The following is a 25,285-nucleotide window of genomic DNA, read 5'->3' on the forward strand; positions in this document are numbered from 1 at the left end:
TCCTTTGCAATCAAACCCCACATGGTTGTCTGCAGCTACCCCTCCTAGACAGAGAGAGCCCCCAATGCCCTCCTTAGTGTTTCATTGGGCAAACGACATCCTTGACCCATTTCTCGCCATCCCGTTGAAACAGCGTTGTGGGTCTGCAGTATTTTTCTAGTGGGCAGTGTTGCCATGTGTTTAGCGCTCCCTGCCAGTCACTTTGCCAGGGAAACACCCTGCCAAGGGCTGTTTTAGACTCTTCACCACTTTCTTTTCAGTGAAGACTCAGACATGACAGGACCATAAAAGGCATAGAATCGCCCTTTACTAGTCTGAAGATCTAAAGTTACTCGCGTACCAGCCAGTGTCACCTGCTGTCGCTCTTTCATAGTGTGTCTTTGGTGATACAATACCCAGAAATCCATCCTTGCTTACAGAGGACAACTATTAGATAGGGGTGTGGCCTTTGGCATTATCAGCATCAGATCCACCACCGAATAGTGTCACGCTTTTGCTCAAAACTGGATATGATGGGGATGGTTGATTTCTTTCTTTTTAGTTTTAGAAGTCATCAACATCAGTAATTTTATTTCGGTATAAAACCATCAAAGTACAGGGCTTACACATGGACTAAAATCAATAAACAAATTATTGGAAATAATCGATACATATTTAATATGTAGTCAAAACAATTATTATTAAATAATTTAGATTATATACAGATATTATAACTCATACATAAGGATACTAAACACCAATGAGCTCACATTGGTCAAGGTCCTCTCTCTCCTCCACCGCCCTTCTTCGGTATCGCTAGACACAGCATAGTTGAAGTTTGACAAGTCATGTTCCAAACCTGAAAAATACACTTTGTCGAGGGAACGGGGGCACTCTATTACCTAGTGCACCCATGTTTCTTTTCGTTCTCTAATTTCCTTAGCACATCATCGCGATGTAAAGTATACCAGCCGGAAAATAATAAATTAACTGAGAAAGGAGGGGTCAGAAGTATGAAAGGGCTTTGCAATCAGGAAGCCAGTGCTGCTCAAAGAGGCAGACTTTGCAAATGCATAATCCTTGGTCATAGTGTAGAAAATGGACATTGCAATTTGCAATTGCCAGTGCATGTCTCAGTGACCACATTCCACCCTATCAATTTCCAAGGAAGATCAGTTGGGAACTGGACTCTTCCTTGCAACTCACAGATAAATGCATCAGCTGTTTGATTGCTTATGGGATCGCAGAGCACTGAATGTTCCTGTCTGCCCAGGGCAAGCACTAGCTGTTTGGTGGAGCCAATCCATTGGGAAAGTGCTTGCACTGGGCATGAAGCAGTGTGTAACATTGGGAGCTCCCCGGGGAGGCTGCCTCCACGAGCTCCCCTTGGAGTGCACCTCACAATGCACCACATTTTGTGCCTTGGCCCTCCCTCAGAAGCCAATACTCAAGCAGCATTGCAAATGCAAATGCAGAGACCTAGGCCTGCCGTCCATTGCAGGCCTCAGTGCTTATGCACAGCAAGGTGTGGAATGAGGTGCTCATGGAAAGCCAGGTGCATTAATATCCATGAGGCATGTGTTACACGTTGCACACAACCTCTTTTCCCTGCACAGGATGGATCTACACTTTGCAGGTCAGAGGTCTGGCCTGATTGTAGAGCAGTGACTGATCCAGTATGGACACCGCGTCTTATATGTTGTGCTATGTGCTACCTCTTGAACACAGACAGATCCTTCTAAGGGCCGAATTCATGGAACGTGTAGAGCGAAGCAAAGTGACGTTGCACTGCCAATAAACACGTTCCACTGTGTAAGAGGATTCAATTCAACACTACAGCTAAGTCAATGCCTAGTCTGGGATACTGAATGAAAACCCTTATTGATATATCTTTATGTCCAGTTCATGCGTTCTGGATGACTACCCCTATATAACACCCCTCTCTTGGAATCCCCCTGACCCCACTGAGCCAAGAAGTAGTTCTGTTTTGCAAGTTAAAAGGGTTTATTTGATAATTTAAACAATAGATATATATATGACACTTTATAATAAATTAATAATTGAATATCACACTTAATCTGATATGATACAGATTAACAACAGAGAATCTGGCACTAGCACACTTATTTATAATTACTAAGGAGTTGAGATGAAATGGATAAGGTAGCACACTGGTAAATAGGAACAAAAGAAGAAGGTGGTACAAAATGCTTTATAGAGTTCAAATGGATGCAAGGTTGAATGAATGAAATGCAGTATAGAGATACTCAATATGATTTCAACAAAACCATGTAATCACTTTTCTCTGGCAATCCCCTCCCCCCCTTGATGCAAGGCAAGGAAATGGAAGGAAAACACACAGTTCTCAGAAATGCAATAAAATGTGATTCAGTTCACCCCAGCAAGCTTAGACTACAGAAGTTTGAAAACACAGATAGGAGTTTTGAAAACACAGGCCCAAATGCTTTGATATGTGCTAGCAATGGATGAGAAATATGCTGGAAATGCTTTTTAATTCCCTTTCAGAGGTTCAGGGTGAGTGGTATCTAGTTAATATTAGTCCAGGCTCACACTAGCAATGATGCAGGGATAGTTAGCAGGTTAAACGAATTTCTGGCAAATGGAAGGCAAGCCGCAGCAGTTTTTACATGTGAAGAAATTTGCAAATAGCGGCAAAATTCGCGGATGCGCCGAGCGCTATTACAGAGGAACCACAAGGACTATCTCTATCGTTTTGGGGTCCTAGGAAAGCCTAGGATCTCATCTTCCAAATGAAAGTTACTGCAAGTCTCTAGCCCAAACGGTTACAGAGTTATGACCGATTTAAGAGGTCGTTTTTGGTTTTGCAAATTTTAAACGCAGCACTTTTTCAGTTTTAAAATGATGGCAGGATAACACAATTTCGAAGCTACAGTTCTACTTAGGTTAAATAGATTGAATTAGATGAATTTAAACTAAGAGATTGGTTCTACACAGTTCTGCTGGGTACTCACACTATATTCTTGAATTAAATGGGCCTCGTCACGGATCTGGTCAGGGTTTTAAACTGGACTCTGGTCTCTGCACTTCACAGTGATCTGGGTCAGCTCTCTTTGGTTCTCTGGTCTGGGTCTCTAGTTCTGGATAGATTGAAGTCTCTAGTTTGGCTCTCTGGAGGTTTGATGGAGGTAAAGTATGGATCTCTGGATGTTGTATGGTCCGGCAGAGTGCGTTGCAGCAAATGGAATTGAAGGTCCCTATCTGTCCTGTCTGTCTGCTTTTATGTGTTTAGAATGTGGGTGTGTTCTAGCATCACTGACCCTACCTCTCTCTCAGCTTCTAATTGGTCAAACTTCCATTTATCATTTGATTGGGGAATGAACTGTGAGTCAGAGGGATGTCATTTTATGGCTTGCAGATAGGACACTCCTCTGTCAGATTGCACATATTCTATATTTGATAATAAAAGACATATTTCACAGTTACACAGTTGCTTGAAATTACATATACATGGTGTGGCTGAATTTAGCCATGTCTCTGTCCAAATCTGCTGTTTCTAAGAGCTTGCATTCAGAAATGGCAGATATTTCACTTTTTAACTGATTTTTCAATTTCTGACATTGACCCAACTTTACATACATGTGCGCAGGGAGTAGGGACATTAACTGATGAAGTTTCAGATTTTTAACATGCATACATTTAGAGTAATATCCACTTTTCCGCTAAAACCCCCCTGAACATGCCACCGGGTCGAAAAACCTCTTAAAATGTGGGCAGAAAAATCACAAGAATTATGGTGTCATTTATAAAATTTTCACATGTCCGTACTATGAGTTATTCATCTTTTTAGAGTTATGTTCTGGCTCCAAAGGGGTGTGGTTTACCCTCAGCACAAGGTTGAATTTCTGGTATTTCCAGTTCTGCCAAGCCAGCTTGCTCTCACAGGCAGTGCTCCTCCCCTTTCCTCAGGAGGAAGCCACCTTTTACGACCATTTACGACTCCTGCCAATAAAACCTTTGCCTGAGCCAGGACAGGGCTTTGTTCACTTTCCTGCAGAGCACAGGTAATTCAATTATCAGATAGATGGCATATCCTTAGTGTGAGCAGCAAAAGGGCAGCTAGGCCTGGGAACACAGTTGTGACTCAAGTTTCACTCCTGATGGGGGTAGTTGCCAGGCAAATTGGAATCTCTTTAAGCTGTCATTTCTGTTCCCCAGTTTCTGCATTCAAATAAAACTAAACATTTTTATTTTCACATATGCAGCTAGAAGGCTGATTCTAAGTTTAAAACTATGACATTTAAACAATTGCAACCTATGTGACACTCAAAAGTAGGTCACTCAGTCAATTTAAACATTTAGATTTTTTTTAGTGTCTTTCAGTCCAAATTTACTTAAACTGCTGAAATCCACAGCGCAGCCAGTCTTGTTATAAACCTTCAAGTCACTTCAGAATATAACTTTACATTGGATCCACCTCTTAAAATGTCTTTCTTTGACATGTTTTGGGTTCATTTATTCAGTTTTCTACAAAAAAGTAAAATCTGGTGTTGTTTTAAAACGCCGGCTTTTGGATAGTGGTGAGTACTGGTACTGCACCCATTTTTGGGATTTAACAAATGAATTCCCCACAGTTATGGGTTTGCTTTTGGCAATCAGCATTGCCATTCCCAATGGTTTCAGACTACTGTGTGGGTAGTCCAATGGTGGTTTTAGGCAGTGTCCTTCTGTGCCCATAACATCGGCAAAAAATGGGTGGCAGCCTATTCTTCCTGCAGTTCCCTGTGCATTTTCTGGGAAGCTCTGGCCATCATGATGTTTTCATGTCAGTACTGCACAGTTTTGAGGTAGGGCTCGGATGCATGGGTAAATACATCCCACAAGCCCCCCTCTTGCGATGGCCATTCGGTTTCACTGATGGGACTCGCAAGATCTGGGATGTTTCCTCATCTTCTTCCAATAGATGGCACAGTTCAGCATCTTTTCCTCCATCCGGTCGGATCGATCGGTTCTCCTCGCCGGTCCTGATGGGAATATTGGGCGGTACCCCGAGCCCGTTGCGTCTCAGCTCCCGGTCTCCGGATCGTCCTCCTTGGCCCGTCTCAAGGTTTTCTTTCTCCTAGGACGACAAAGGAAGAGCGGCAATACCTATTCATAGACGTTTTTCCACCACCGTTGAGATAGTGGGGCAGCATATGCATTTCATCATCACGAAACATTACATTCTTATTTTGAAAAAAAAAACAGTATAACTAAGAGACAGTTTCATACAAATCACAGTATGTTAGAGATTAGATGTGGTATGTTTTATGATTGGATCTGAATTAGTCTGATACAGTACCCGCTAGGATTCCAGAGGATTCCTCCAGTTGTTGCAGAGTGTGCCTGGGATGGCAACATTTCAACTGGTTTATGTGGACCCACTTGTCTTCCCCCGCTGCCAAAGGACCTTTGGGGATGTGGATTTTGTAGGCCACAGGGGAGATCTTGTCGATGATCTCAAAGGGTCCCTTTCATGTAGGCAAAAATTTGCGCTGCTTGGCCTGGTTCCTTTGGAAGTTGTATAGATAGACCCGGTCCCCCACCTGATATTCCTTCCTGGAAGTTTTCAGGTCATAATGGGTCTTCATGCTATCAGCTGATCTTTCTAGATTCCGCTGAGCATACGCAAAAGCATGTTGAAGGTGTTTCCTTAAATTCTCTACATACTCATGAGTAGTGGAGGCATTTATCAGTGTCTGCTCTTGGGTCCTGTAGAGCAAATGCTGAGGAAGCACCATCTTGCGTCCCGTCATCAACTCAAATGGTGACATTTTGGTTGCAGATGAAGGGGTAGATCTGATAGCCATTAGGACCAGAGGTAATCGGATATCCCAACTTGGCCCAGAATCTGCCACAAACTTCTTTAATATGCTCACAATGGTTCGGTTATATCTCTCTACTGCCCCAGAAGAAGCTGGCCGATAAGCAATATGCAACTTCCTTTTGACCCCCAGTATCTCCCACATCTTTGTCATTACTTCACTGGTGAAGTGGCTACCTCTGTCTGACTCAATCCTTTGAGGTAGACCAAAACGGGAAAAGATGTGGTTAATCATCAAGGCAGCTGCAGTTTCTGCCTTGCAGTTTGGGGCTGGGAGACATTCCACCCACTTGGTAAACAAGCATGTCACAGTAAACATGTACTTATTCCCCCTAGCCGAGCGAATCACAGGGCCTACAAAGTCGATTTGTAAATCCGACCATGGCAGTGTCATCCCCCGCTTTTGTAAAGGTGCCCGGTGTGTGAGGGATGTCGGCTGAAATTGTGCACACACAAGACAACCCTTCAAATATTGGTTGAGGTCCTGGCCCATGTGTGGCCAGTATGCAACCTCTCTTAAGATTTCCAGTGTTGTGTGAAACCCCCTATGACCGGCGGTGGCCGCATCATGGGCGTGACTTAACATCAGGCTTCGGAATGAGGTAGGAACCACCCACTGATCGTGGCCAGCTTTGGATTTCCTTACCAGCAAACCGTCTTGGATCCGGAACATTTTTGGACATTTCATCAACACTCTTAGGTCCTCTTTCCCAATGTAATCGGTATCCGTCAGGGGAAAGTTCTCAGGGTCCTCAAGGTGCTGGTAAAATTTACCAATAATTGGATCCCCCTTCTGAGCGGTAATCAAATCAGCATCAGGGGTCTCCTTACTCCATTGTGCAATTGAAAGGTCGTTGTGAGCATTTGTCTGGGACCTAGTGATGGCAGTGACCTGGATTTCCCCCAACAGGGACTCAATCTCAATTAGATCCCCTTGGATGGCCCCGGTTTTGGCCAGCTGATCAGCTAAGTCATTTCCAGTTTTGTCTGGTCCCTCTACTTTGGAATGACCCTTGATCTTTTTCCAATAGATGGTCATCTCATTCGAGGTGACCAGATCATCAATGTTTTGGATCAACTTCCCATGTTTCAAGGGTTTGTTGTTAGCACATAACATGCCTCTGGTTTTCCAATTAACCAGGTGCTCCACGAACCCGTTCCGTACATAATCCGAATCTGTGATTATGACCAGTTCGTGGAGTTGATGCTGGACAGCAGTGAGGATGGCCTGATGCACAGCCATCAATTCTGCCACCTGACTACTTCGGGGACCAATTTTGTATCCAGCGGAGGGTTCTGGGGACTCATTCACCCATGCATTCCCTACGCCGGCCACCAGTTCTTTCCCCCCGTTGTCATCAACATGGTAAGAGCATCCATCCACATACACAGTGGGCATTCCCTCACACTTGTCTTCTTCAAAGACTTTGTGTGGGGAATTAAGGTATGCCTCCATGTTGTCCTTTATTTTTAGACTTTCGTCCTCGAGACAGTTTTCTCTGGCACAATCATGCAAGTCAGCCAGACCTTGCGCGAGGGGACTCTTCTTGTTTTGGCCATATCGGACCTCCACAGGAAAGCCTTGCATTGACAGAATCCAGGAAGTAATTCGGGAATTACTCACATTTCCGGCCCGGATTCTGTCACTTTGGAGATATTGCAGAGGCTGGTGTGGAGTCTCCACTATGATGTGTTCCCCCTGGATAAACGGGCGGTAATTCTTCAATGCCCACACCGTTGCCAGGAGTGCCTTCTCACAATCGTTGAATTTTTCCTCCACAGAGGATAAAGTTTTGCTCGCATAGGAGATTACTTTATTGACCTTGTCATGCTTTTGGTATAATACTGCCGTCAAGCACGTATCAGAGAACCCCGTCTCCAGGAAGAACTCCTTGTTTCTGACAGGGTAAGCTAGGCAAGACGCTTGTGAGAGGCTTCTTTTGAGTTGTTTTACCGCCTCGGCTTGTTCTGGACCCCATTCCCACTTGACCCCCCCCTCCAGGAGATGAATCAGGGGTCTGGTGATCTCTGCGTAGCCCTCAATGAACTTCCTGCTGTAATTAGTCAGTCCAAGGAGGCTCCTTAGTTCCCGCAGAGTTGTGGGGTCTTTCAGTTTCTGAAGTGCTTCCACTTTCTTTTCCTGGGGACAGAGACCCTGAGGAGTAATCTCATGCCCCAAGAAATTAACACGGGTTCTACACCACTGTGCTTTCTGAAAGGAAAGTTTTGCTCCGGCGGCCCTCAACTGGGTCAGAACATAACGGATCTCCGCTATGTGTTCCTCCACAGATGAACTTTTGATGAGGACATCCTCTACATAAGCCAGGTTACCCCTTGCACCCAAGTCGGGCATGGCCTTGTGTAGAAAAATGTTGAATTCATTGCCGGAGTTGAGGTATCCGAAGGGAGTACGGGTCCAGGTGTACTGCTGGCCCCCAAAGGTAAAAGCCAGCTTGTATTGGTCCTCCCTACTGACAGGCACAGTCCAGTATCCATTGGTCAGGTCTATTGCAGTGAATACCTGTGACCCCTGGATCTGGGCCAGCCCTTGGTCAATGTAGGGCAGAGGCCATCGGGAAGTATGGACCCGTTTGTTGAGCTCCCTGAGGTCGGCACAGAGTCTCCACTGGCCGTTTGGCTTCAATATTCCCAGCACCGGATTATTGAAGGTGCTGTGGACGGGACGGATTATTCCCCGGGACTCAAGGTTCTTAATTATTTCGGTAAGGGACTCCATTGATGCGAGAGGCAAGCGATATTGCTTCACAAACACAGGAGTCATGCCAGGGTCCGTGGGGATTGTTGTTGTGTGGATGTCAGTGCGACCACAGTCATATGAGTCTACCGCAAAGAGATCTTGGAAATCCAAGAAAACTTGTTTCAACTTTTGCTTTTGTTCCAGAGTCACACAGGCATCAGCTAGGTTGACTCTCTCTTCCACCATCTGCCTGAAGCCTGGAAAGACTTCTGGTTTGGCTATTTCCGCGGCCTCCTCCAGCTGGGTGGAGAAGTCCCTGGTCAGAGTGCTGATTTGGACCGGAGGCTTCAGGTGGGAAAGGCAGCCCTCATGTACCTGGAAAATCACCTCATCCCTCCTGAAGTCACACGTCACATCTTCCTTACCATAGGGGCAGGAAGTGTACACCAGGAAGTTCCCCCCATGCCGGGTGAAAATCCTGTCTGGTGTTGTATTGTCCTCACTGTCACTGTCAACACAGTCCTTGGGGATTGGTCCTAACAGTTCATTTACAAGATCAATGGAGAAATGTCGGTCATCAACCGCCATTCCAATAATGGTGCCTGCGGCTAGAGTAATACTCTTTAAGTCGCTGTTATCCACCTCTATTAGAATGGTGTCATGTTCTATGTTGACTAATGGAGTTGGGTTTACCCCCAACCCTTGCTGTTGGAGAGAAGCATTTAGATGTATGTAAGCATCAGGGTTTTTCAACTCTTGTCCCCTTTTAACTTTCACTTCCAGGGAGAATTGTCGGGTCCTTTCTGGGATGGTGACTTCCTCTTTAACCTGAATTTCAACTGCATAAGGTAGCAATTGAGCTGACCTAAATGCTTTTTCTGGATCATCAAAGCCCATGGGATTATCCGCTAATCGGGACCAAGCTTTGAAGTTTATTAGGTCCAAACTAATGGCAAAGCGATTGAGAATGTCACTGCCTAAGTAAAAGGCGGCAGGGACGTCTCGCACGACCCAACAATTGTGGACTATGCTCTTGTTGCCAATGGAGATTTTGAGCATACACCTGCTTGGCAGGAGATGTTTGGAATTAGGTGCTTCCAGGTCCATTTCCCATTTGTCTATCAGTTTGAAGGTGGGAATGGCTGGATCTTTTGGGAGTTGGCGAAACATGGCTTCGCTGATGAAGCTCTTACCGTTGTTCACACACACTCGAGCGAGAACAGAGTCCTTCCCATCATTTAACTGAACAGGGATGAACAACTGCTCTCCAATTTGCTGAATATCAGCCAGGCTTTGAGCTGATTTCACATCTTTCTGGACTATAGGAGTGGGAGTTTCAGATTGTGGATTGGTATAGAATTTCAAAGTGTTTCCTTCCAGCGTGGAATACCACTTTAGACTGGAAGGAAGGTTGATTTTCAGAAATAGAGAGGACCCCCCATCACCGGTCTGTTGTCCTACTGCTATGACTGTCACGTCTGGAATTTGGTTGTTCTGGAAGTGAAATTCTACTTGGTCAGATTTTTGTTCAACCATGTGGCATGTGCCGTTTAAACTAACATGGTTGACACTCTGTTTTAATTTTATTGGTCGGCTAGTCTGGGTCCAGGGGACCTTGTTTACACAATCTATTAGGGGTGACAACCTTCTCAGGAGGTCATTCCCTAGTAAACAAGGGGTGCCCTCTGGGTTCACAACTATGACCGGGTGTTTCAACTTATGTCGCCCAATTTTAATGTCCAAGTCTGCAGTCCCCTCAACGGGAATTTCCTTCCCGTCAAAGTTCTGTAGTTGTCCCGGAAGAGAGGTGAGAGGAATTTGGTAATTCTCTCCCCTTCCTGCATTCAGTTCGTCAAAGGCCCTTCTGGACAGAAGGGTAGCTTGAGATCCAGTGTCCACCAGTGCCGAGATTGTACCCTGCCCCTGTACTTGCACCGGGGCATAATATCTTCCCTCCTTCTCCTCAAGGGGGCACAGATAATGTACATTTTTGGACAACTGGTGGGCTAATTTTCTGGTTTTGGACATCGCGAGAGAAGAATTTTGGGCAGAATTCTGTGGAGAGCCTTGGGAATCTGAAAGAAAAAGTTGGCAACTGGAGATCAGAGCCATTGTGGGTTCCCCTGGCTCCGGTTCCGGGCCGCCCCCCCCTTTTTGGAGGCAGTCACCAGGATGGGTTTGAACCAGGGGATTTTCTTGCTGTTGGTTCTGGGATGAGATGGTGGGCGGCGGTAGCTCAGTCTCCACATCTCCCCAGTCTAGATTTGCATCCCTAGGGACCCATTTTTCTTTGGGAGGAGTTCCCCCCTCTCTGAAGGAGAAGATCCTTTTCCCAGGATCCTCTGAGGATCCCTCTCCCTCAAATTGGAAGACCTGTACCTCCTCCTCAAACTGAGTCTGTTTGGGTCTTTTGTTTCTCCTACCCCCCCTCTGCTCCTTAGGAGGCAGACTTTCAGGGGCAAGAGATTTTGTTTCCGGTTCCTGGGTTTCCAGGGGCTGTTTACAAGTGAGGAAGGAAGCTTCCTCCAAGGCTTTACACCCCCCTTCCCTTTGTGCCTCCTCCCTGGGAACCGGTGAGTTATCGGGGTGCTGCCCCCGTCATTGTTCTGGAGCACCAGGTCCAGAGTTGGGTGCGTTCTGCGCCGGCACGCCCATCTGAGGGTTCTGCTGAGCCCTCAGTATGTGACCCAGATCCCGCGCCATGTTTTGAACCTGGCGCTCTAACTGGGAAACCCGCTCAGGCTGATACGGGGCCCTGTTTTCTCCCCTGGGCTGATCCCGGGAAGGGTAGCTGTCCCTTCTTTGGTAGTACCCCTGGTTGGGAAGATTTGGGTACCCCTCCACCCTTGGCCTCCCCTCTCCCGGATTCAGTGGTCTGGGCTCGGGGAATTGGGGAAAGAAGGATGGATGATTTTGGGGTTGGAAGTCGGGTGGATATCTGGGGAAAAAGTTCTGCCCAGGGTTTGGTAAATTTCTGCCCTCCTGTGGGAAGTTTGGAGGGAAGTTCCCTGGGTTAGGTGCTTGGCTGGATCCCCCCCCCCTGGGCTGGAGGAGTCCACACATAACCCAGGATGGGTCGATTTCCCTTGTAGCGAGGACTTACATAGTCAGGAGAGCGAGGGACCCCATTTGTGGGGCTGCCTCCCTGGCTCCCTGTCTGTGACTGGCCCGAGGACCTTCTGGGCCTAGCATTATTAGGTGCAGGTAGGTTTTTAGGCCCCCCCATCTCCAAATCCAAAACGGGGGTGACCTTTACCTCTGCCACCTTGGCAGCAGCAGGGGTGCTGTTGGCTTTGGGGTTTTTCTGGGCATTGCTTTTATTTTCTATGGGCTTCTGCACCTCATAGATCCGGGTAGCCTGTTCAATGACCCAGTCTAAAGATCTTTTCTCATGAAAATCCCTCACGAGCTGGGTCATGATATATTTGGGCAAGGCATGGAAAAACGTATTTATAAACTCTCTACTATCTGTGCGCACCCTTCTTGTGGTCTGTGCAAAAGCACGCTTTAACTCCTGCACAAATTCTTGTGGGGCCTGATCCTCCCCACATTGCAAATTGTAGGCTGCCTTGCGAGCCTCTTGAGGATTTCTGTGAACAGAAAAATGTTTCAGGATGGCCGCCTTATAGGTGGACCATCTTAAATGATTTTGGTCCTCCAGCCCCGCAAAGAAACTGGAGTATTCCGGGGAGAAGGTCCACTTTACATATTGAATGCAGCTTTGGCTGTCCTTCAAATGGAAAGTCTCCATCATTTGTTCAAACAACTCTAAGTGCTCCCAAACAGAATACTTAGCGTTTTTATGGTAAGGCGTGATGACGCTCCTGATCGCCTTAATCTGCTTTAAGGGGTCCTTAAGCAAGGCCCTTTTTGCCTTATTGGCCTTTTTGGTTCGGGTAACCCTTGTCCATTCTTCCTCGGACTCAGAGGCACTGCTCCCAGAGGTTCCCGTCTGTTCTTCCAGGTTTTCCCGGATTCTGCGAGCCTGGGAATGGCTGGCAGAATGTGGGGACCTGGTCTCCTGTGTCCTGCGCAGTTCAGAGGAGTCTTCAGATTCCTCCTTGCTGCCAGGATTTGATGGGTACCCCCTCCACTGACCTAACTGGGCAGAGGTTTTCAGGATGCCCTTAATGGGCCTACTCTCCTGGGGTTCCCCACTGAACTGTACGGTACTTGGGTGCCCATACCCGGATGCCCACCCCTCCATTCCTGAGTGGTACTGGCCTATGAGCCCCATGCTTCTGGCTGGATAGTAATCTGCCATCCCTGTGGCCCTGTGCTCATGTGCGCCAGGGGACACGGGGGTGGCAGAGTCCAGGGACTGAGAGGTATGAGGGCCTCTGGTACTAGGGCTCCTGAGGTTATGCTCCGGAGTTTCCATTTCCCAGCGAACCTCATCTCTATCCGCCCCTGCTCCCTGTTGCAATGCAAGAGCCTGCATTTGTGCCTTCAGTTCCTCAGTTAAGGCCTTACTCGACTCTATCAGTCTCTCCTGCATCGCTACCTGCTGTTGGAGCCTATCATTGTGCTGGCAGAGAGCCTCATTTTCCCTCTGTGCTTCCTGGTTGGTCCTGGAGAACTGGGCCAGTCTTTGCTGCAGGAGGGTTACCTCCTGAGCTGTGTCCCTATTGGCCTGCTCCTTTCTTGCTAGAGCATCCTCCACCCTCCTGGTGTGCTCTAGCAAGTTCTGGTGTTCTTTTTGGAGGTCACCCAGTCCCTGGTGGGCCAGGTGATTTTCTTCCATTTTTCTTTTTAAATGGCAGACTTCCTGGCCTAAGGCGTCTCTTTCCTGACTAAGAGCCTGCATTTATGCCGCCAGGTCGTCCCTTTGCCGTTGAAGGGCACCAGCTTTTTGGCGCTCCTCATCAAACTCTGCCTGGGTATCCAGGTCTTTCAGAATTAGTTTGTTGCTCTCTGCCTTCTCTCTATCTAGGTGACTTTGCAGGGTAACTACCTGCTCAGCACATGCCCTATTGAAGTCTAGCTGTTGCTCCAGCTTTTTCTGGCTTTGCAGTAGGGAGTCCAAACCTTCTTGGTGTTCCTTCTGCAAGGCCAGAAATCTGGTATCCTGTTCTGACTTTTCCTTTTGCAGCACATCCATATCCTCCTTTATTTTAGTGATGTACAGTCTGCTGTCATTTTCTGACTCCTGGCTCCTCTGCAGCCTCTGCTCAGAAGAGACCAGGTCAGATTGGACCTTCTCTAACACCATCTGTTGCCTATTTGCCAGATTTTGGCTTTCAGCACATCTATCCTGCATGTCTCCCATATATAGGTACAGGTATGCTGCTATCCTGGCAATCTTATTGTGTTCCTCTTTGGCTTTAGGAGCCATATATAGTTCGCTCAGGGTCACATGTAATGGACCCTGATCTCTATATATATCTGACCCTGTTTCAGTGACCTGTTGTGTGATTGCCTGCAACCACGCATCCTGGCCCTGTTCGGTCCATTCACCTCTCACAAATAGCTTATGCAAGAGGTGCTCTCTGGCCATTTTCATGTCTACTAAGGTCGTCATTCTAGAGATTGGTCTCTGTCCTGACTTACAGAAGTTTGTATTTTATTTTTGCAGAACAGAACTTTTCTTGGAGTGTCCCTTTTGAGGAATGCTTTACAGCGTAACACAGCGTGGTGTTCCGACCGGATGTATGTATCCCGTCAGTTAGCACACTGTATTGAGCTGCACAAGTGGTAAATCTAACCCAACGTCTCGGCTCGAGCCCCCAATTTGTAAGAGGATTCAATTCAACACTACAGCTAAGTCAATTCCTAGTCTGGGATACTGAATGAAAACCCTTATTGATATATCTTTATGTCCAGTTCATGCGTTCTGGATGACTACCCCTATATAACACCCCTCTCTTGGAATCCCCCTGACCCCACTGAGCCAAGAAGTAGTTCTGTTTTGCAAGTTAAAAGGGTTTATTTGATAATTTAAACAATAGATATATATATGACACTTTATAATAAATTAATAATTGAATATCACACTTAATCTGATATGATACAGATTAACAACAGAGAATCTGGCACTAGCACACTTCTTTATAATTACTAAGGAGTTGAGATGAAATGGATAAGGTAGCACACTGGTAAATAGGAACAAAAGAAGAAGGTGGTACAAAATGCTTTATAGAGTTCAAATGGATGCAAGGTTGAATGAATGAAATGCAGTATAGAGATACTCAATATGATTTCAACAAAACCATGTAATCACTTTTCTCTGGCAATCCCCTCCCCCCCTTGATGCAAGGCAAGGAAATGGAAGGAAAACACACAGTTCTCAGAAATGCAATAAAATGTGATTCAGTTCACCCCAGCAAGCTTAGACTACAGAAGTTTGAAAACACAGATAGGAGTTTTGAAAACACAGGCCCAAATGCTTTGATATGTGCTAGCAATGGATGAGAAATATGCTGGAAATGCTTTTTAATTCCCTTTCAGAGGTTCAGGGTGAGTGGTATCTAGTTAATATTAGTCCAGGCTCACACTAGCAATGATGCAGGGATAGTTAGCAGGTTAAACGAATTTCTGGCAAATGGAAGGCAAGCCGCAGCAGTTTTTACATGTGAAGAAATTTGCAAATCGCGGCAAAATGCCCCGAGCGCTATTACAGAGGAACCACAAGGACTATCTCTATCGTTTTGGGGTCCTAGGAAAGCCTAGGATCTCATCTTCCAAATGAAAGTTACTGCAAGTCTCTAGCCCAAACGGTTACAGAGTTATGACCGATTTAAGAGGTCGTTTTTGGTTTTGCAAATTTTAAACGCAGCACTTTTTCAGTTTTAAAATGATGGCAGGATAACACAATTTCGAAGCTACAGTTCTACTTAGGTTAAATAGATTGAATTAGATGAATTTAAACTAAGAGATTGGTTCTACACAGTTCTGCTGGGTACTCACACTATATTCTTGAATTAAATGGGCCTCGTCACGGATCTGGTCAGGGTTTTAAACTGGACTCTGGTCTCTGCACTTCACAGTGATCTGGGTCAGCTCTCTTTGGTTCTCTGGTCTGGGTCTCTAGTTCTGGATAGATTGAAGTCTCTAGTTTGGCTCTCTGGAGGTTTGATGGAGGTAAAGTATGGATCTCTGGATGTTGTATGGTCCGGCAGAGTGCGTTGCAGCAAATGGAATTGAAGGTCCCTATCTGTCCTGTCTGTCTGCTTTTATGTGTTTAGAATGTGGGTGTGTTCTAGCATCACTGACCCTACCTCTCTCTCAGCTTCTAATTGGTCAAACTTCCATTTATCATTTGATTGGGGAATGAACTGTGAGTCAGAGGGATGTCATTTTATGGCTTGCAGATAGGACACTCCTCTGTTAGATTGCACATATTCTATATTTGATAATAAAAGACATATTTCACAGTTACACAGTTGCTTGAAATTACATATACATGGTGTGGCTGAATTTAGCCATGTCTCTGTCCAAATCTGCTGTTTCTAAGAGCTTGCATTCAGAAATGGCAGATATTTCACTTTTTAACTGATTTTTCAATTTCTGACATTGACCCAACTTTACATACATGTGCGCAGGGAGTAGGGACATTAACTGATGAAGTTTCAGATTTTTAACATGCATACATTTAGAGTAATATCCACTTTTCCGCTAAAACCCCCCTGAACATGCCACCGGGTCGAAAAACCACTTAAAATGTGGGCAGAAAAATCACAAGAATTATGGTGTCATTTATAAAATTTTCACATGTCCGTACTATGAGTTATTCATCTTTTTAGAGTTATGTTCTGGCTCCAAAGGGGTGTGGTTTACCCTCAGCACAAGGTTGAATTTCTGGTATTTCCAGTTCTGCCAAGCCAGCTTGCTCTCACAGGCAGTGCTCCTCCCCTTTCCTCAGGAGGAAGCCACCTTTTACGACCATTTACGACTCCTGCCAATAAAACCTTTGCCTGAGCCAGGACAGGGCTTTGTTCACTTTCCTGCAGAGCACAGGTAATTCAATTATCAGATAGATGGCATATCCTTAGTGTGAGCAGCTAAAGGGCAGCTAGGCCTGGGAACACAGTTGTGACTCAAGTTTCACTCCTGATGGGGGTAGTTGCCAGGCAAATTGGAATCTCTTTAAGCTGTCATTTCTGTTCCCCAGTTTCTGCATTCAAATAAAACTAAACATTTTCACATATGCAGCTAGAAGGCTGATTCTAAGTTTAAAACTATGACATTTAAACAATTGCAACCTATGTGACACTCAAAAGTAGGTCACTCAGTCAATTTAAACATTTAGATTTTTTTTAGTGTCTTTCAGTCCAAATTTACTTAAACTGCTGAAATCCACAGCGCAGCCAGTCTTGTTATAAACCTTCAAGTCACTTCAGAATATAACTTTACATTGGATCCACCTCTTAAAATGTCTTTCTTTGGCATGTTTTGGGTTCATTTATTCAGTTTTCTACAAAAAAGTAAAATCTGGTGTTGTTTTAAAACGCCGGCTTTTGGATAGTGGTGAGTACTGGTACTGCACCCATTTTTGGGATTTAACAAATGAATTCCCCACAGTTATGGGTTTGCTTTTGGCAATCAGCATTGCCATTCCCAATGGTTTCAGACTACTGTGTGGGTAGTCCAATGGTGGTTTTAGGCAGTGTCCTTCTGTGCCCATAACATCGGCAAAAAATGGGTGGCAGCCTATTCTTCCTGCATTTCCCTGTGCATTTTCTGGGAAGCTCTGGCCATCATGATGTTTTCATGTCAGTACTGCACAGTTTTGAGGTAGGGCTCGGATGCATGGGTAAATACATCCCACAACTGGGCCTAATTCACAGAGTGGTGCAAAGTGTATTTTTGTGGAGCAAAGTCACTTTGCACTGCAAAAGTACACTTTGTGCCGCTCAGTGAATCAGGGTGTTTGTTGGCAGTGCAAAGTCACATTGCACCGCGCAAAAAGTTCCATCAAATAGGCCCTATGTGTGTTACATGGTGCTTTTTTGTGTGAATTATGCCCATTTAGCGCAGTGCAAAGAGTACTTTTTTATTTTTTATTTGTATTTGGTTTAATTAAACCTTTACAAAGAAGACATCAAATTTGTAAAAACATTTCAGGAAAAACACCATAAAATCCAAAACGATGTTATCAAAAAACTTCAATTCATCTCACATTATCAAATCTTATAAATGACATTGAAAAACCCAAAACATGTCCCTTGAAAAATACAAATATATAAAATGATTCATTATATCAGCTAGAAGTAGAACAATAAAACATTTCATCCCAATGTGAAGTTCACAGTCCTATAATTTGCAATTCAATGATGGTTAAAAAACGAGTTAAAGATGAAATCAAAGCAACGTTCTGACCCCACATAAGTCTAGACCAAAAGAGATGTTGAGCATACCCAGGTTCAAGATGCACCTCAGACTGGAAGCGTTAAGTCTAATTGATCTAAAGTTGCGGACAATCAATTGCCCAATGTTTTATCCTTTACAGGTGTTCAATACGATTGCAGAAACGACAACTCGCAAATAGACCTAAAGCCTTGAATGATGCCCGATACTTGGTTTGTTCCCTAGTTGCAAAATTATTGACCCGAAAGCGTATATAAAGTCTGCGTGCTTTATTGCAAGGGAAATGTTTTATGTGCAAAGATGATCCCTCATCCTAGGGAATTGGGTGCATTCCTTATATAAACTATAAGTGCCTCTGGTTTCAATTGTGTTAAGACAATCATGACTGTAAAGTTTATTTTTTTACACTACAGGGATGGTTGATGAGTTCTTCTTCACTCGAATCAATGTCACAGAGGAGAGAGAACATCCTTTGCCTAAACAGATTGACAGATTTAGACGATGATTCCACCAACATTAAGCCCAAGTCTACATATAGGGAGTGACAAGACAGGTTTAAAAACTTTGCAGAATTTAAGAGCTGCCTCCAATGATATCTGGTACGTAGGGAAATTAGTCCCCGCTCATGCCTATTGATGGCATTTGGCAAAGAGCTGGAAAAACCCAGCACCTCTTTCCAGACCTGTCCCTGCAAACAGTTGAGATAGTTGCCCAAATCTAGTAAGCACATGTCTAATCCCTGGAGTAGGATAGGCTCAATCTTCGTCAAATAATTATTTAAGAGTGCGAACAGAGAAAATGTACACATCCTGGAAAATGGGCATTTCATGTGCGATAAAAGAGGTCGACCTTTTTCTAATAGGGACTCTTTCCACATACCCATGGATGAAGACTTGCCCAGCTTGTTCCCCAAGTACTTCATTTCCAAAACCCGCTCATTTCTCTCTGTACCCATGGAACAGTTCCTTATTTTGCATTTATGGTACTTAGAGAAAACAACCATTTTGGATTTGAGGGCATTAGCCTGCAAATTGTTTGCTAGTGCATATTGCAGAAAAATATTTAATTTGGCTTTGCAGCCCCAACACAGTCCTATCAATAAAGATAAGGTTGTCGGCGAAACCCAACCAATGCAGTCTTAACCTGCCTAATCTCACTAGTGTTATCATTGTAGCATTCCACAACTTCTCATTATCACTAAGGCATGGGTGCACAACATATGGCCCGCGAGCCAGTTGCGGCCCGCCATGCCATTTTGTCCGGCCCGCCAGCAACAAAGACTTTCCTAATGGAGGGCGGCCCGCAAGCAGCATGGGCCGCCCTCCATTATGAAAGTCTTTGTTGTCTTCCGGGCCGGACAAAACACTGGCCCTCATTGGTTCAGTGCACACGAACCACGCAGCTCCTACGAGCCACGTAGTGCGTGTGTGCTGCACCAATGGAGTGCCAGCACTACGGCTGGCGTGGCCAGTAAGGCTTGATGCCGGAAGGCATTTCAGCCTTGTCACGCCCACACCAGCCGTAGTGCCAGAAGCCTCGCCAGCGTTCCAGCACATCTGGGTAAGTACATGATGGGGGGGTTGTATGTTTGTGTGTGTGTGTGTGTGTCTGTCTCGGGTCCGTCCTAACTGTGTTTTTTGTTTTTGTATGTATGTTGAGATGCGGGGGAAGGGGGGTGTATCAGGTGTGTATGGGTGTTTGTATTTGTATGTCTGCAGTGTATGTTGAGATGCGGGGGTGGGGGGTGTGTCGGGTCTGCTTGAATGTGTTTGTGTGCAAGTGCAGTGTGTGTTGAGATGCGGGGGGCGGGAGGGTGTCGGGTCTGCCTGAATGTGTTTGTGTGCAAGTTCAGTGTGTGTTGAGATGTGGGGGGTGTGTGTGTGTCGCGTCTGCCTGAATGTGTTTGTTTGCAAATTCAGTGTATGTTGAGATGCGGGGGTGGGGTGTGTGTCGGGTCTGCCTGAATGTTTGTTTTTGTGTGCAAGTTCAGTTTATGTTGAGATGCGGGGGTTGGGTGAGTGTCGGATCTGCCTGAATGTGTTTGTGTGCACGTTCAGTGTATGTTGAGATGCGGGGGTGGGGGGTCCGGGTCTTTATGCGTGCATGCTTGTGAGTTTGTTTGGTGAGTTGGGTGGTGGGGAGTTCAGGTCAAGATGGATGCATGGTGTATGCTTGTGAGTTTGTGTGCTGAGTTGGGGGTGGGGGGTTCGGGTCTGTATGGGTGCATGGTGTATGCATGTGGGTTTGTGTGCTGAGTTGGGGGTGGGGGGTTCTGGTCTGTATGGGTGCATGGTGTATGCTTGTGGGTTTGTGTGCTGAGTTGGGTGTGGGGGGTTCGGGTCTGTATGGGTGCATGGTGTATGCTTGTTAGTTTGTATGCAGGGGTGGGGGGGGCTGGGGTCTGTATGAGTATGTATGCATGGTGCATGCTTGGTGGCATGGGGCATAGTGATTGGTTGGGGGATGGGGGGCCATGGGGCATAGTGTTTGCATGAGGGGTGGGTGTCATGGGGCATAGTGTTTGGTCAGGAGTGGGGGGCCATGGGGCATAGTGTTTGCTTGAGGGGTGGGTGTCTTGGGGCATAGTGTTTGCTTGAGGGGTGGGTGTCTTGGGGCATAGTGTTTGCAGGAAGGGTGGGTGTCATGGGGCATAGTGTTTGGTCGGGAAATGGGGGCCATGGGGCATAGTGTTTGCTTGAGGGGTGGATGTCTTGGGGCATAATGTTTGCTTGAGGGATGGGTGTCTTGGGGCATAGTGTTTGCTTGAGGGGTGGGGGTCTTGGGCCATAGTGTTTGCTTGAGGGGTGGGTGTCTTGGGGCATAGTGTTTGCACTTGAGGGGTGGGTGTCTTGGGGCATAGTGTTTGCTTGAGGGGTGGGTGTCTTGGGGCATTGTGTTTGCATGAGGGGTGGGTGTCTTGGGGCATAGTGTTTGCAGGAGGGGTGGGTGTCTTGGGACATTGTGTTTGCACGAGGGGTGGGTGTCTTGGGGCATAGTGTTTCGCATGAGGGGTGGGTGTCTTGGGGCATAGTATTTGCATGATGGGTGGGTGTCTTGGGACATTGTGTTTGCACGAGGGGTGGGTGTCTTGGGGCATAGTGTTTCGCATGAGGGGTGGGTGTCTTGGGGCATAGTATTTGCATGAGGGGTGGGTGTCTTGGGGCATAGTGTTTGCATGAGGGGTGGGAGCCATGGGGCATAGTGTTTGGTTGAGGGGTGAGGGCTGTGGGGCATAGTGTCGCACTCCAAGAGTGAACCCAAAAATAAAGCTAAATCAGGAGATGTATATCCTTTGCTTTTTGTGGAAACCTGACTCTACGAAGGCCATACTCCTCTTGGGCAACCCAAACAGCAAAATATAGCAGTCCAAAATAATGGAATGTCAAATCAAGTGTCAATAAAATATATATTATTTAATTAAACAGACGATATACAATAACTAAATAGAAATAAATAACAATGGAAAATGTGTAGTACAAAATATAAGTTTGAAATACAAATAAAAATCATTACACCTCAAAAATGTATTCTTTTTCCATGTGTTTAATAAAAATTGGGGGTTGAAAAAACCCCCTGCCACGCCACGCCCCACCGCGCCTAACGCCCCACCCCCATTTACTTTTCGGCCCACTATAGCCATCATGTAAGGTACTTTCGGCCCTCTGTCAAAATCCGTTGTGCACCCCTGCACTAAGGTAGAGGTTAAAGTGGATGCTAACATACAACCTTGTTTAACCCCTGCGAACGTGGCAATAGAACTCGTGAGATCCCCTTGACGAGTGATACGAATTTTGAAGGAAGTATTCCGATGTAATACTGCAACAAGCTGTACTATATTCAGAGGGATTTTAAATCTCAATAGTTTGTTCCACAGTACGGATCTAATCACGCAGTCAATGGCAGATGACATATCAGGAGATGCTGTGTAAATTGGTGCCGGATTTACTATTAAAAGTGTTTATAAGTTGATCCAATATGGTAGCATTTAAGGGAGGCCCCATCTGTTTCGGAAAACCAACTTGAAAGCGTGAGAGGAGGGCTGACTGTTGCATAACAATGTCCAAATCCCTAAGAACCAAAAGTGCAAAGACCTTGGAGGAAGCATCGGTAAGGGCTATGGGTCTATAGTTTGAGGCATAAGGGATTGAGTTATAAGGGATTGAGCCCATGAAATTAGAATGCAATTAGATATAAATATAGGATCGTGGTTGGCTCTAGGTGTGGAAAGAACCTGTGCTAGGCCCTGTTGTATATTAAGCATACATTAATAGGGTTCATCTGTTGTAAGATCACAGGAGCTGTCGGGGTTTAGCCAGCACCCCAATTATTGAGTAGAAAGAGAGATTTCTCCTGGTTATCTTGCTTCAGTCGTTCAAAGAATAGTTCTAACACAGTGGTTATTGCGATGCAGTTTTCGCTTTTATTTGTGCTAGTGCTGAGTTGTTTTTAACATTCATTTGGTATGCATTTAGTACATTTAGGGGCAATTGTGTCCCTTGTTTGTCAGCCGACACTTGTTTCGAGCCGTGGGTCTTTATCAAGGCTATTGTACGCAGTCTCTAGCCCCCTGTGGGGTCCTGGTCCATGTTAATTGCTGGCTGTCCTGTCGAGACAGTGGCTCCTGTTGGGCCCTGTAGGCTGGTCCTAGAACTGCTTCTAAGCAAGATAACTAGGAGAAAGCTCTCTTTCTAGATATAAATATAGCATCAAATTTAGATTTCAACAAAGGAGCCCAAAGGAGTGGATCATTTTTCAAAACAGATGAAGGAATACCATCCGGGCCTGCCGCTCTGGATGGATTAAATTTACATATGGCCCATAGAATATCCTCCTCTTCCCAGTGGCACAGACCCTGAATAAACGGTACTTTTGCCATGCAAAGTGTCTTTGCTCTGCAAAAATACACTTTGCACTGCTCTGTGAATTAGGCCCGGTGGAGCGTGTTTATTGGCAGTGCAAAGTTACTTTGCTACGCTCTGAGCGTTCCACGATCTATATGGAAGACCGGGATCTTTCTTTTTAAACAAGAACATTCTTCGGAAGGCCGATGGGACTTAAGCAGTAGCGATCACGTCACTGAACCTGGCGTGAATGCATTCGTCCCAGCCCTACAGAATTCACAAATGTGGCTCTGAGCTGGGAAATCAGTTCTAGTCCCCAATTGGCTAGTCTTTCTCTGCGTTTCCCTCCTACACTGCACTACACTAGACAGGAAGCTGTTAGACTTCCTGGTCATTTCCTATCCCACAATCAATACCCCTCTTCAAATGCATCCCCGCGCAATGTTACACAAGCAACAGGCTTGGACTGGCCCACAGGGCAATGTCGAGAGGGGCTGGCACAGTGTGATGCTGTAGGACATTTTTTTGGTCAAAGTGGGTCTGTTTTTTTGTGGCCAGATTGAACCCTTTTGAGGTCAGTGACCGTGTCATCTTTAGCTTTCAACCAATGTTAGTGCCCAAATGTGCTTTCAAATTCTGTGTTTGCAACAAATGTAATCAAAAACTCCCTCTTGTCTCAGTCTCATGTCAAAAGCAATGAGCTGTCATTTGCGACGAGGCCCAACCAGCCCCAAACACATGTCTGGGGTTGCTGTTTGTACTCTTGTTCAGAAGAGAATTGCCATGCATTTCTGGCTGGACTGCCCTTGGGCAGGACAAAGACTGATATGTAGTGGAAATGTCTCTTCTGTGAAAGGATGGTGAGCTAAAGACTCTGGTTGAGACTCTAACACGGGATATAGGCCAGTAGTAGAGAAGCTCCCAGAACCCCCCTTATTTTTGCTTATTAAGTAGCTTTGGGTTTTCACCCTAAGTTACTAGGGTAATCCAGACGTGGAACCCTTGCTCGCTGTTCTCAGAGAGGCACAGCTCCACTTCACTGACGAGGCCCAACCAGGCTGAAACACGTGTCTGGTGGTGCTGTTGATACTCTTGTTCAGAAGAGAATTGACATGCATTTCGGTGCTGGTCTGCCCTTGGGCCGGACAAAGACTGATATGTAGTGGAAATGTCTTTTCTGTGAAAGGATGGTGAGGTAAAGACTCTGGTTGAGACTCTAAACTGGGATATAGGCCGGTAGTAGAGTAACTCCCAGAACCCCCCCTTGTTTGTGCATTTGCGACTGCGTGACAGTATTTCACCAGTGCTGAGTCCGATTTGATGTCAGAGTCCGACCCTGACCGGAGTTTTTAATATTCCCTGATTCTCTGCTCCACACAGACTGAGCCCTGGTTTCACTCTTAGTTCGTGCCCCCCTAAGACAAAGAGGTCTACAGAGAACATATCAGATTTTCTAACAGTGAAGTTGCTATTAGAGAACAATAGAGTTGCAGTGGATTCAGTTGTGTGTTGCTCACCATCAAATTTGACTGACGCCTGCCCAATCCAATAGAATCCACAAAGGCACTTGAATATAGGGAGGTCTTTCAATAGCCCCATTAGTCAGTTCGCCTGAGCTTTGTTCACCGGTGGGGTGAGCAGATGGAAAGAAAGGGTTCTACAGCTCTTTCTAAGAATCATACTGTAGACCCTACTCTTCAGCCCTGTCCCAAAGTAGGCCTGCAGATTCCCCTCTGATCCCTCACTCCTTTCCCCCCTAGGAAGAGTGGAATGTTGGAAAATGGCAATATTTCTCCACATGCCACAGCTTAAAAGTCCAGTAAAGTTGGACAAAGTCATGTGCGTGTTTCCCTGCCGCACTCCTCCCCCAGACTCATTCACCTGCGTTTTGGGAAGTCTGCTAATACCCCTACAGACCAGTCCACCTCTGCGTAACGCCCATCTTCTCCATTAAGAGTAAAGAGCATATCTTCTTACGCCTCACACAGAGGGAGTGTGTTCACCCATCACACCATGACCCGAAGCTAGACTGGCCTCGCTGATATCACATTTTCAGCAAGTGCTGAATTATTTTTCTGCAAATGGACGGCTGAAGAGTGCATTCGGGCCTGTCACAAGTTTGGTGGTATCTCAGAGGTAACTCCACCGAGATACCGCCAAACGGAATAGCTGTTACCGCCACTTGGTCTAGGGGAAATTACCGCCAGATTATAAGTGGTGGTTTGCTGGTGTTAGTTCTAAAGTACTTCACCGGTATTTAACACTGGTGGTAATACCACCAAAATGAGCACATTTTTGTGTTAAGGTGGACGGATTACCTCCAGCATTGTGCTGGAGGTTTGTCCTCCAACTCACCGGCAAACACATAGCTGGGCGGTGCAGTAATGTGACGGTGACGGTATTACCGCCGCATTTTTACTGCACCGCCCCACTTGCCCTGGGGTACTCCCCGATTTCCAGACCCCTCCATGGCAGGAGTAGTGCCTATGGCTGTGTATTCAGCTACGGTACTAGAGGGGATTCACGGCGGGTATTGGGGGTCCCTGCCCTGTACGTCCTAAACCCCACGGAAGGCGTGCTGAGGTTTTCTGCTATAGGTGCTCGTGCAGGGCCCTCTCT

The 25,285-nt window shown here is 46.0% G+C and overlaps 1 protein-coding gene across 6 annotated transcripts in view; it reads left to right on the forward strand.

Annotated features, from left to right (window-relative positions):
- Positions 1-25,285, forward strand: part of RAP1GAP (RAP1 GTPase activating protein) — a 1,905,843-nt gene that overhangs the window by 1,207,845 nt on the left and 672,713 nt on the right. The gene's annotated exons all lie outside the window — the stretch shown is intronic.

This window comes from Ambystoma mexicanum, chromosome 8, assembly GCF_040938575.1.
Source record: "Ambystoma mexicanum isolate Mex_15411 chromosome 8, UKY_AmexF1_1, whole genome shotgun sequence".
NCBI lineage: Eukaryota > Metazoa > Chordata > Amphibia > Caudata > Ambystomatidae > Ambystoma > Ambystoma mexicanum.